General features: G+C 47.2%; 1 pseudogene; it reads right to left on the reverse strand.

Annotated features, from left to right (window-relative positions):
- Positions 1-9,310: 9,310 nt before the first annotated feature.
- LOC107110151 lies at positions 9,311-10,278 on the reverse strand (annotated as a pseudogene).
- Between the last annotated feature and the right edge of the window lie 2,219 nt (positions 10,279-12,497).

The raw sequence follows: 12,497 nt of genomic DNA on the forward strand, positions 1-12,497 counted from the left end.
GGGATGTAAAATTGTGCCCCCCCCCCCCCCAACCCTGCATGAGCACAGCTTAATAAAAATAGCCCATCCTTTGCCCCTGTAATTGGAGCCAGATGTTTTCCTGCAGGGTAAGGAGCCAGGCAGGAGCCTGCCTGGAATGCAGAGGGGTGTGTTTGTGTGTGTGTGTGTGTGTGTGTGTGTGTGTGTGTGTGTGTGTGTGTTGGGGGATGAAAGCCATCCACATCATGGGGGGGCGGGGGGGGGGAGGGAGAAGTCAGATCATATGGGGTGGGGAGGATAGCACAAGTATGTGCCTCTGTGTGTTTGGGGGTGGGGTGTAACTTCAAGCTCCTTCCTGCTCCTTTGACTACTGAGAAAGCCTGGAGCCCAGTTTTGTACTCCCCACATTTGCCCAGCTGTGCTTTTTGCCCTTTCCCCTCACACAAGCCAAGGCCTGGAATCCTTTCAAAAGGAGGAAAGACTCTTCTCCCACACAGCTGGGGTTTAAAAAGCACACACACACACACACACCACATTGAGAGCCCAGCTGCAATGGGATCCAGACAGAGCTGCCTGGGCAGAGCAGATGCTCCTAAGGGCCATCCAGGCTTTTAACTCATCATGGATAAGGCTCATGGGGGGAGGGCTATACAGGAAGGAATCCAGCCCCACACTCCTCCGCCAGACACTGGCCTCAGTTGTTGGGGCAAAGTGGTGCCATCTAGTGGTAGAAATTGCATCTACACTGTGATCTAAATCAAACTTTGGATATTTCTTTCCAGCTTCCTGACTTTTCTGTAAGAGGATGGGGAGGCGAAGGGAAGAGATGAGCAGTTTCAAATTGATTTTTGCCACCCTCCCACCCACCCACCCTTCATTAGCAAAGTGAAGCCTAGGCCTAGTGTGGGGGCTCCCAAGCTGGGGCAAGGAAAGAGGGAAAGGGCCTGCTAGTAGACAGCTTCAGAATCCAATAATAAAGTGCTGTCAAGTCGCCACCAAATTATGGCGGCAGTGACCTCTCATGGGGTTTTCAAGGCAGGAGGGGAGCAGAGGTCATTTGCCATTGCCCTCCTCTGCATAGCACCCCTGCCCCTCTTTGCTGGTCTCCCATGCAAGTAAAAGTTCTGGTCACCACACCTCAAAAAGGATACTATAGCTTTGGAAAAAGTGCAGAAAAGGGCAACTAGAATGATGAAAGGGTTGGAACACTTTCACTATGAGGAAAGGTTAAAACGCTTAGGGCTCTTTAGCTTGGAGAAACGACGGCTGAGGGGAGACACGATTGAGGTTTATAGGATTATGCATGGGAAAGAGCAGGTAGAGAAAGAGGTACTTGTTCTCCCTTTCTCACAATACAAGAACTCATGGGCACTCCACGAAATTGCTGAGCGGTCGGGTTAGAACGGATAAAAGGAAGTACTTCTTCACCCAAAGAGTGATTCACACATGGAATTCACTGCCACAGGAAGTGGTGGCGGCTACAAGCATAGACTGCTTCAAGAGGGAATTAGATAAGCATATGGAGCAGAGGTCCATCAGTGGCTATTAGCCACAAGGTATAGATAGGGGCTCTGGGGCAAGTGATGCTTTGTCTTCTTGGTGCTTGGGGGGGGGGCAACAGTGGGAGGGCTTCTAATGTCCTGGCCCCACTGGAGGACCTGATGGCACCTGGTATTTCTGGCCACAGTTGGACTGGATGGGCCTTTGGCCTGATCCAACATTGGCGCCTCTTATGTTCTTACTAACCATGGCCAGCCCTGCTTGGAAAGTGCTGTCAAGTCACAGCCAACGTCAGGCAACCCTGTAGGTTTTTCAAGGCAAGAGACAAAAAGAGGTGGTTTGCCATTGCCTGCCTCTGCAGAGCAGCCCTGGTGTTCTCCGGTGGCCTCTCAGCCAAGTACTTAAGGTGGCCAACCCTGCTTCTCTTCCAGATTCAGGCCTGTCTGGGCTATTCAGAGTTTACATGGAAATAACAAGGGGCGGTTAAGCATGAGCTCCCCTCCCCCCACTGTGAAGGAGATGAAAAGCTGGTCTCTCTTCCACCATCAGCCTGAGAAGGGATGCCCCCCCCCCGCTTGCTAAATCCACCATCCTAAAGTACTGCGGGGAAGCCCCTGAAAGGAGGCCACTCCTCCCCCAACATGTTCAGCTCTAGCCTCAGCGAGAACCTGCCATTTTAGGTTTGCCTTCTTCTGCCTTCCACCCCCACCCCCTGCTTACTTGCCTCACCCTGGAGAGGTTCAAAAGGATGAGTACTACCAGCACATGGGGAGAAAACTGGAAGGATAAGAACTAACCCATTAATCCATATTTTGTGGGTTTACACACATGAAAGAGAGAGCAGCCTGGTTTAAGTATAAAAAATATTTAATTTTAAATTAAGAGGAAGTTGAACTATCCATAACAATTTCCAGCCATTTGGCCTTGTATCAGTAGCTGCCCTGGGGGGCGGGGGCGTTTCTTTATCCCCACACACACACTATTAGCCATTAAAAACAAGAGCAGTTGGGCATTTTACGCCAAGTGCTAGCTGGCAGGAGGAATGCAGAATGGGAGCCACCAAAATAAACACAGTCTAAAACAGTTTAACCACCACAGCTTTCCACCCCCCAAAATTTGGATTCTGCCAGCATCCTCCAAGTATACTGACACAAAGTCTCATACTTTTAAAGAGAAAACCACAAGTTAAGCCTGTTTCATATGTCACTGTGTGCCCCATGTACAAACAGCTTCTTGGCCTGCCATCCCCAGGTCAAATTGACTTGCTGGACAGGTCCAGCACAGACCAAGCCCTGGTGGGATTTGCCCACTCAAGAAGGCAGGAAATTCAGGCAGCAGGAAGGGAAAGGTGAAACTGATCCTGGCAGCACTGACCTGCAAGACTATCCTGGGCGCTGTAATCACAATTGTGCCTGGCCCAGCCCAGCCCCTACCCTCAGGCCATGCAGGGGGGGGGCAGGATAGGTGCTCTCAGTTCCCTGCAGGCCCAAGTGAAGCAGAAGAGCTCAAGCAGGGGGGAAGAGGGGGGGCTGGGCCTTGCAGCCCACCTGGAGCAGAAGACAGAACCCCAGATTCTGCAGAGCAGAGGACAGAATTCTTCCCCAGCAGTTGCAGGCCAAGGGAGAACAGAACTGCTCTCCTCAACAGTCCTTGGTGGAGGTGGCAGGCAGCCATGAATTCTGCACCGGTGAGGCAGCTCTGAGGCTTGGGGCTCTGTCCCCAGAGATCACAGTCCTACACCCATGGGCTAGGGTGTGCTTCAGCTGCTCAATTTCAGCCTGCCCAAAAAAATAAAAAAGAATACAAGAGTGAGGCAAGGGCAGAGTTCCCATTTGGCACAGACAGGAAATAGCATTCTCCAACATGGCTTTTATGAGTTGGGGCAGCTGGGGAAAGGAGCAATTTTTCCACATCCAACCCTATCTGCAATTTCTTACCTCTAGGGCTGCCCTCTTAGACTGTTCCTGGCACAGTTGCTCCTTCAGCTCTTCCATGTCTCTCCTGCAAGAGGGAGGGGGAAAGGCATGAAGCCTCACAGACCCAGAGTGGCAAATCAAAGGGAGAAGCAAGCGCTAAAGCCTTGGGATTTTACTGGGGGTGGGGGGATAAAAGGGCAGAGGGGTCACCCAAGGAGACACTTAAAACAGCACCAGTTAATTACAAACACTGGGACACATTGAAATGGTATTTTTCCCACTGACATGGTGCTTTGCGTGCATTATTTTATTAAAACTATGCTTCAGACAAGTAATGAAATTCTGTCAACATCTGAAGCTGGAGACAGAACTGTCTGAGAGCCAGGAATGGTTCAAGAGAGGCACACCAGCCTCCCCCCCCAGGAGGATCTTGTCACCCCACCCCCTCCTCCAGATGTGCACAGTACTTTGGTTCCCAGGTGTTAAGTCCGGCGCTTAACAATGAGTCGGAGAATGATTTCAGCAAAAGACTCAAGTTTATTCAGCTCTTTGTTCACTTCTTCGACACGGTACAACATCTGATAGCCCGAACAGTTTGTCCATTGAAACTGCTCGGTATTTAAACATTCCCGGCTAATGTAGCCACTCCTACTATACACATATCAACCTATCAGGTTGAGCACATAAGGACCAATCACAAACGTTCCCACTTGCAGCTTGCTTGAATGTGATTGGGTCGTTAGTCTTGGACTTGAATCCCCTGTCCAAGACGAAGCTTAACATAGCTTCCCAATGGGATGTTTCACACACATCCTAATGTACTCATGGCAGCTATGAATACATTACACCAGGCAAGCTCTGTCCACCCAGAATGCCAGTATTTGAAACTTCATTTTGAGGTCTGCAGGGGCCTGATATAGATAGGGACCATGGTAATGAAGAGTTTTTACCAATCCGAAACACCTCCAGGGAGCTGCTATTTGCTCCACTGGGAAAATCTGCTACACTTATGCTATTGGTGGGGTACAGGGATGCCAGCCTCCAGGTGGGACCTGGGGATCCCTCACAATTACAGCTCATCTCCAGACTACAGAGATCCGTTCCCCTGGAGAACATGCATGCTGTGGAGGGTGGACTCTGTGGCATTGCACCACACTGAGGTCTCTGTCCTCCCCGGGCTCCACCCCCAAATCTCCAGGAGTTATTAGGGCTGGCAAAGTCTAGGTGGGGTCTGGAGATCTCCTGCTATTACAACTGACCTCCAGAAAACAGAGATCAGTAGCCTGGCAAAAAATTGGCTGCTTTGGAAGGTGGACCCTATGGCATCGTACCCTGCTGAGGTCCCTCCCCTCCCCGAGCCCCGCCCTCCCTGGGCTCCACCCCCAAAATCTCCAGGCATGTCCCAAGCCAAAGGTGACAACTGTAAGTGCAATCCCAGACAGAGCCACTGCTTGGCCCTCTCCTCCTCCTGCCTCTCTGCACACCTTCCAAGGGGGCCAAGGCAACTGAGTGGAGGAGGGGATTCCTTTTCGGAAAAGGTGGGGCTCTTCCTGTCACATGACTGGTTCATGGTACTTCCTGTCACATGCATGCCATGCTTGCAACTCTGTGGGTCTCATGCTGCCAATATGGGGTTTCAAAGCCTGTGTCTGCAAAGGTTAAAGAGACTACTGGTCCTCTGTTTAGCAGAAGAAAAAGACGGGAAAGTCCACATGAAAGGGGTTTCAAAATGCCTTCACTTCTGAAAAGACTATCAGCTGTCTCCGTGCTCCAGAGATGGGAGATACTGAGACTCTGCTGATGGGCCCTGGTGCGTCCAGTTCTACAACCAGTTGAAAGCCAGCTCCTGGATTGTAGAGACTGGGTTTCCTTGCCATCAGTGTGGGCCTACTAGCCGCTTATTTCAGGGAGCCAACACATAAATCGCAACATGGCCACCAGAGCAGACAAGGGGAAAGAGAGGCTTTCCCCAGACCTTTTTAAAGGAATTCAGTCCTCCTTTCTTGATGGAAGCTGCCCACCCATGGCCCATCTCACCGATGCTGAGCACACAGCAGCTCCATGTGGGTCTTCAGAGAACTGAGCTCCACCTTGAGGTCCTCCAGAGATGCTGGGTGTTCCTCCATTTGAGGCGTTTCACTGGCTGCGGCCTCCTCTCTGATGGGTGAGGATGGCTCTTTCACCTGCCAAAACAAGGAGGGCACAGCAGAGTAAGAAACGGGTGGAGAGAGATGCTTAAACTCATCAGCAGAGAAAGGTCTCCAACCTCAAGGAGAATCCAATCCCACCCATATCTGTTCACGCTTCAGCAAGAGAAGTGATGGCATCTAGATAAAGGGGAGGAACAGGAGGGATCCCTGACAGACGGGTGAAGGAAAAATAGAAAAGCAAGTTTTGGAAAGATTGCTTTGGTTTTGCAAAGGCAACCTGAACATCCCAATTTTCCCACTGGCTTCATTGTGTTTTTATAACTGCCACACTTCAACAAGGCAAGCTAACCAAAGACCCCTTTCCCCACATTGTTAATGTTGCCGTGGTATTGATAGCTAAACATGGTAACCCACTCCAGAAGGGCAGTGCGTTCATCTGTTGTCTCACGTAGAGTATTGTAGCACCTACAAGACTAACATTTTATGGCCTAGAGCCCAGAATCCTACTATGTAATTCTGCACTATTTAATGTGTCATATTAACACATGCTTTGCTTCAGTCCTGTTTTTAGATTTCTGGTTGGCTCTACAACCCAAATCTTACTTCATTGTTTACTGAATGTCCCATCCTTCAGATTGCACTGACTCACTCTGTGTAATCCCCCTTGAATCCCAGTGAGAAAGGAATGTAAAAAAATAAATAGTTGGGGAATGAAGAGTTGGCAAAGATTAGTTGCTGTAGATTTTCCAGGATGTGTGGCCATGGTCTTGGCATTGTAAAACCTGACATTTCGCCAGTAACTGTGACTGGCATCCTCAGAGGTATAAACACAGAACGATGGAATACTCCTTGACACAGAGAGTATTCCATCTTTCTGTGCTTATACCTGCTTATACCTCTGAGGATGCCAGTCACAGTTACTGGCGAAACGTCAGGTTCTACAATGCCAAGACCACGGCCACACATCCCGGAAAATCTACAGCAACTAATGTCGAACTCCGGCCGTGAAAGCCTCTGACAACAAGTTGGCAGAGAGATGGGTATCCTAGAGGCACAGAGAAATTCAAGTTGACAGATTCGTTAGATGCGCCAGGTAAAAGCCATTCCATATTTCCAACTACCACCCTCTTTTTAATTTTAAGTGAGAGCAATATGTCAACACACCATGACCCAGATGGCCCAAGCTAGCCCAATCTCAGCAGATCTTGGAAGATAAGCAGGATAGACCCTGGTTAGTACTTGGACAGGAGACCACAAGGAAGTCCAGGGTCACTATGCAGAGGCAGGCAATGGCAAACCACCTCTGCTCATCTCTGGCTCAGTTGCAATTTGACAGCGGTTTCCACCAATACGTCAACATATAAAGCTTATGTGCTGGCAGTCTTATACAGACTGCAGTCAAACATGCTGCAACTGAAGTGGGATTGGGCAGGAACACAGCCTGTTGCTGTGCAATTCAAAATGTTCTGATCCAGCTCCAATTCACTGCGTCCAAATGCCTTGGCAAAACTGGAGATTGTTTTGTCCACACAAAGTTTGTTCAATCCAAGCCACCCGGGTGCCTGCACTGGGACCTCACAGTGCACTGGCTGAAACATGGACAAACCAGGTCATTTTTCATGGAGCTCTGTGCATGGAGGGAGCTAGAAGGAGCATCGTCTCAAAAGCCAGCTGTGCTCACTCCTGGCCCCAGTTTCACGGTAGCTTGTCCTAACATCTGAATGCAATTTTAGTGAAATAATTTACAATTGTGCCTCTCACTGCAGATCCAGACACCCCCTTCCTAATAGAACATAAGAAGGGTCCTGTTGGATCAGACCAATGGTCCATCATCCTATCTCACATAGTGGCCATAGTGACTGCCTCTGAATGTGAAGGTTCCCTTTAGCCACCATGGTTAGTAGCCACTGATAAGCCTATCCTCCAATCTAATCCCCTTTTAGAGTTATCTGTGCCTGTGACCACCCTGACCTGGCTAGCCCAATCTGGTCAGATCTCAGAAGCTAAGCAGAGTTTGCCTTGGTTAGTATATGGATGGGCGACCACCAAGGAATACCAAGGTCGTGACAAAGAGGCAGGCAATGGCAAACTACTTCTGAATGTCTCTTGCCTTGCTGAAAGTGGCCTTCTTTCCAACACAAGACCTCAGAAATTCTCATTAACATCAAGGCAGGAAATATGCCAACTCAGCCTCTCTTAGCATATATGGATGGGCCAGATGGGATAGCCTATACTGTTGGCCCAAGTATGGAGAACAACAATGCCACTGTGCCAATAAAAGGGACCAACACAATCTCTTACAAAAACTTGCAAGAGAAGTTCTTGCCTTGAAAACCCTGTGGGGTCACTATAAGACGGCTGCAACTTGACGGCACTTTCCTCCTCCTCCACCACGCACGCCTGTGGCCATCACTACATCCTCTGTAACAGCTGAGCAACCAGAATTACAAATTGTTCAGTAACCCCAAATTAAAATAATGGACTGCAATAGTTGTCTAAGGTTTTATTAAAAATATACAACTGGGGAAAATAAATCACTTGTAGACTGTTAAAGTAACAAATCCATAGAAAATACAGTGTGAGAAATGCTTTTCCAGTTACAAAATAAATTAAAGCTTTGATGTCTGAAGTCAATTTATTTTTTAGGATACATTTATAGGATTTATTTTTTAAGGATTTAAGAAGCACTAGAATTTAAGTACATATGACAGACAGTTCTGTCCACATATCAGACCTCCATCTGAACACGGACTTAAAAACTGTAAAGAACAGAAGCCGTTTCCCCTCCCAAACAACTAACAGTGTTTTGCCTGCTGACCCAGCATCTGTGATGTATAACTAGAAACCTGCAGACAAGAGAAACCGCCTCTGAAATCTTGCTTTAGATAAAAATATCTGTGATCTACAGGCAACAGAAGCAGCAAATGGCCCAGCTTCTATATGCTCCTGTGTCAATATGGCTTCACAAGAAATGAAAACCATGCTTAAAAGCATGTGTAGAGTCCTGGCTAAGGAACAAATCAAAACAAATTCTACAAAAGTTGGGAGAGGCAGATTTAATAGCAACTCCAAGCAAATGCTTTAGCAAGCTGACTAGGCAATGCCTGCACCTATCCATGCAAAGATAAAATTATGGCTCCAGACGCTTAGAACTAAGGGTATGCATTTGTGAAAATCAGACTGAAGTCAATTGCTTGCTAAATTTACAAATAATATAAATAGCCAATGCTGTAGCTTAAGAAGTCATCTTTGCTTATTATGTAGAATCCCAGGTATATAACCTACTTTTCAGACATTCTAAACAAGGTCACTTTGCAACAAACAAACAAACAAAAATCAACCTTTTTTCAAAATAAGATTTTGAAAAGTGGGTCTTTTCAAGTGAACATGACATCTGCTGTTTACCTATTTAAAATAAACGCAGGCTTAATTTGACTAGAAGATACTCCTGTATCGGAAGAAGCATAAACATAAATTTCACTATAATAATCACCTACACAGAAAAGTTACCTTTTCAGAACATATAGAACAGGTCTGTTTAGTACAAACCTATGGGAAATTATCACAATCCTATACAGTAGTGGCCCACTCAAACAGAAGCAGGGCAGGTGGGGTGTGTGTATGAAATGTCTTAACAATAAGAGAAAGTTGTTGTTCAAGTCCACAGTGTTCTGAAGAACCAGCAGGCTAAATGAGACCATATCCAGACCAGGCAACCTGCTTGGGCTACTAAAGCAGTGCTGGGAGGTACTATTTATTCCACAGTTATTTGTTATTCCGAAGGCGTTTCAATCTCCTAAGTGAGCCTATTGATTCTTTGGCTTTCTTCCGCTTCCTAGGAATTTCCTCGCTTACTGCAGACCCTGAGGAACTTCTTACTATACTTTCCATAACCTCTTGCAGTTTGTGTTCGAGCTCCACCAATTGGGCGTTCTGCTCACCAATGATCTGGGTTTGCTCAAATATCTTCTGGCCTTTGTCTTAGAGCTGCTTCTGCTGCTCTTGCACTTGAAATTTCACGCCTTAGCAGTCACACCTGCGCCACTGGCTTTAACTTGCTGCTGGAGTTTGGCAACTTCCCGCCTTGATGGGTTTTGTTTGGAGAAGAGCTGCATTATTGTTAAGGCTGCAGAAGGATCTGATACTGCTGCTATTAGATGTCCTTCTACATCTGATCCTGGCAATTTCCTTTTTAGGACTGGAACAGTTTGCTCATCAAAATATCCCATTGCCATAGATATGTCCCTTAACTCCTGAAGGACTTCATGGGCTTTCTGAGGAGCTTTAGTAGAGCTTACATACCTTAACACACAATAAATGTCATCAATTACCTTCCCAGGTATAAAGCAGCAGAGGTTTGAATCCACATACTTCATGAACTTCATATTTAGCGAGGACAGCCTTGTTTCTACAGCAGCAAGAATATCTGCATGGCGAGCTAGTGAATGATTTCTTCTTTCTGATTCTTGTCTTGGAAGCTGTGCTTTGACTTGTTTCTGGCACAAGTGGTGGTATCTTTCCACTTCCAGAAATCCCTGATTCAGCATTCTCTGGCAGACTAAGCCCATGCGCTTACACACCAGGCGGAGCTGGCTGGTCTCCTCATAGGACAGGAAGCTGAGGATGCTCTCGATGGCTACAATGGGCAGTCCCACCAGCATATTGCTCTGCTGGAGTTGCTCCAGGGGCTGCACTTCCCCCCGCAACAGGAGCCGCTCAGCCACTGCTGCCATCTTGGGGCCTGTCCCCTTAAAAAAAAATGTAAGCAAGCAGTGGCTTTGGCAAAGTACACACAGCGTTTAAGAGGGCTTGAAAAAGAGAACAAGAGCAGATTGGCATTCATGAGCAAAGAGATCCAGACAGCCTGCCAAAGAACCGGAAATGGTGGATGATGCCGGATGCAGAAGGACAGAATTAACTTTTCAAGGGACAATCACCACAGAAAGCCTCAGTAAACTGTTCATGTGGGACAGATGGGTGCTGGAATGGAGCTTTAAGTCAGAAACAGGGCCAGAAGTGAGGGCTAAAAAGAGAAAACCACAGAACTCACTAAACATCAACAGGTGGCCAACATTGTTGTGTGAACTTTTTGGCTATATCCACACAGCGCTGTTCCTTCTGTTGCCACTGGAAATGTAGAGGATTTTCAGCAGTTATGGAGCATCCACCTGGGGAGTTTTCCCCATGCTCTCCTTGCCCACCTCCTAGCACCCCCCAAATGCCACCAGACAGCCTCCCAGGCTTTAAAAAAAATCAGTAACAGCCCACCCTCCATAGCACTGAGTTCTAATGATGGGTCATCCCAGACGTTTTCCTGCAATTTGGGTACCAAACTGTGGTTTGTACTCAGAACTTCTTCACCATGTTTTCCATATGTTGCCTTTCCACGGTTCCTTTGTTGAGCCTCTGTGCTTTCTTGAATCAGATCAAAGGAGGTTTGAGAGAACAGAGAAAGAAGGAGGAAGCCACAGAAAAAGTCCTTTTAAAAATGAAAATTGGTATAATGAGGAACCTGGGAGAAAAACCACAGTAGCTCGGCACCTAAGCTGCAAGAAAACAACCATGTGAGAAGATCTGATGTGCCAATTAGCATTTTTAACAGCCTCAAAAAGGTCTCTGGTGACACAGGGGAGGGCAACCGTGGCACTGGGGGGCCTTTCTTATCCCTATGGCATGCAAAAATGTTCGGACTGAGATCTTTCCCTGGTTTGGGAACAATTGCAGCAAAGCAAAGGAAAAACACTGAAAGCAGAAAATGCGAGAGTGTGCAGATGGTCTGAACCCTTGTTCCAGTTTAGACATGAACCCAGAGCAAAAGCTCTGTGGGCAAGTAGCTTTTTAAAAATGATGGCCATAAGGGCACAGGGGATTGTCTACAGGGGACCTGGATGAAGGTGCGTGGGAATCGCTACCTCTGTGGGTCTACGTATCCCACAGTTCCTTGGAGGAATTACTGTGAAACCACTTTAAGGAGGTCCCCCCCCCCCCCCCCTTTTTCTCCCACAGGGCACTGGAGTATGCTTTCCTCTAGCGACTTCTTCCTGTTCATTACGCCTCTAGCGACTTCTTCCTGTTCATTACGCCGATGCAGAAGCAAGAAGAGAAGCAGCTTGGATTTAATGCTGCACTAGCCGCGACCTCCCCTTTTTAACTTTTGACATTAAAGGACAATATAACTGAGTTAAATGCCCATCATCTGATCCCCTATGGAGTATTTCTAAACACAGGAAGAGGCAACGACTAGAAAAGGAATTAACGATTAAAAAAATGGCGACAGAAGGGGAGAATAGAGAAACCTCAATTGGAGAATTGGTACAAAAGATGGCAACAGAAGGAGAGAGGCGAGTCTCCCTGGGGAGAGTGAGGTCCAGAGTTTTTTTGGGAAAAGATCCATAATTGCTATAGCGTTATAGACTGTAGCAATTACTGTTTCTTTTTTAAAAGCCCTCTATTGGCGCAGCGGTGGGGGGGAAATGCCACTGTGAATGGGAGGTTTAGAAATATGCACCTTCCTATCCTGATGTCGAAGATGGACCGCATTCTCTCCTAAAAGATCTGATGAAAGCAGTTTTGGAAAAGAGCCTGTGGGAACTGGTAAAGAGGAGCCAGGGGTGCTCAGGAAATTTGGCGTTCCTCAGTGATTCCTCCTTCCTGCCCTGTGTTTCAATTGTTTTTTATGTTTCTATGGAAGTATTTTAGATCTGGTTTTAACTATGTATTTTTGTTGGTTTTGTAGAAGTCTTTTTCTAAAATCCTTCCTGCTTGGGCCAGATGGCTCTAGCTGGTAACACTACCATGTGATTCCTGTCACCTGTGCAAGAGAAACAAAAGGGCTCAGCACCCTTCCAGCCTGCGACGCTACAGGAAATTAATCAATAAGGTCTATTGCGTGGGTCAGGTAACTTTTGAAATAGTACTGTATAAAAGAGTTTTGCCTGACAGCTCACTGAGT

The sequence above is a fragment of the Gekko japonicus genome, unplaced genomic scaffold (genome assembly GCF_001447785.1).
Source record: "Gekko japonicus isolate JY-2015 unplaced genomic scaffold, Gekko_japonicus_V1.1 scaffold99, whole genome shotgun sequence".
Classification (NCBI taxonomy): Eukaryota; Metazoa; Chordata; class Lepidosauria; order Squamata; family Gekkonidae; genus Gekko; species Gekko japonicus.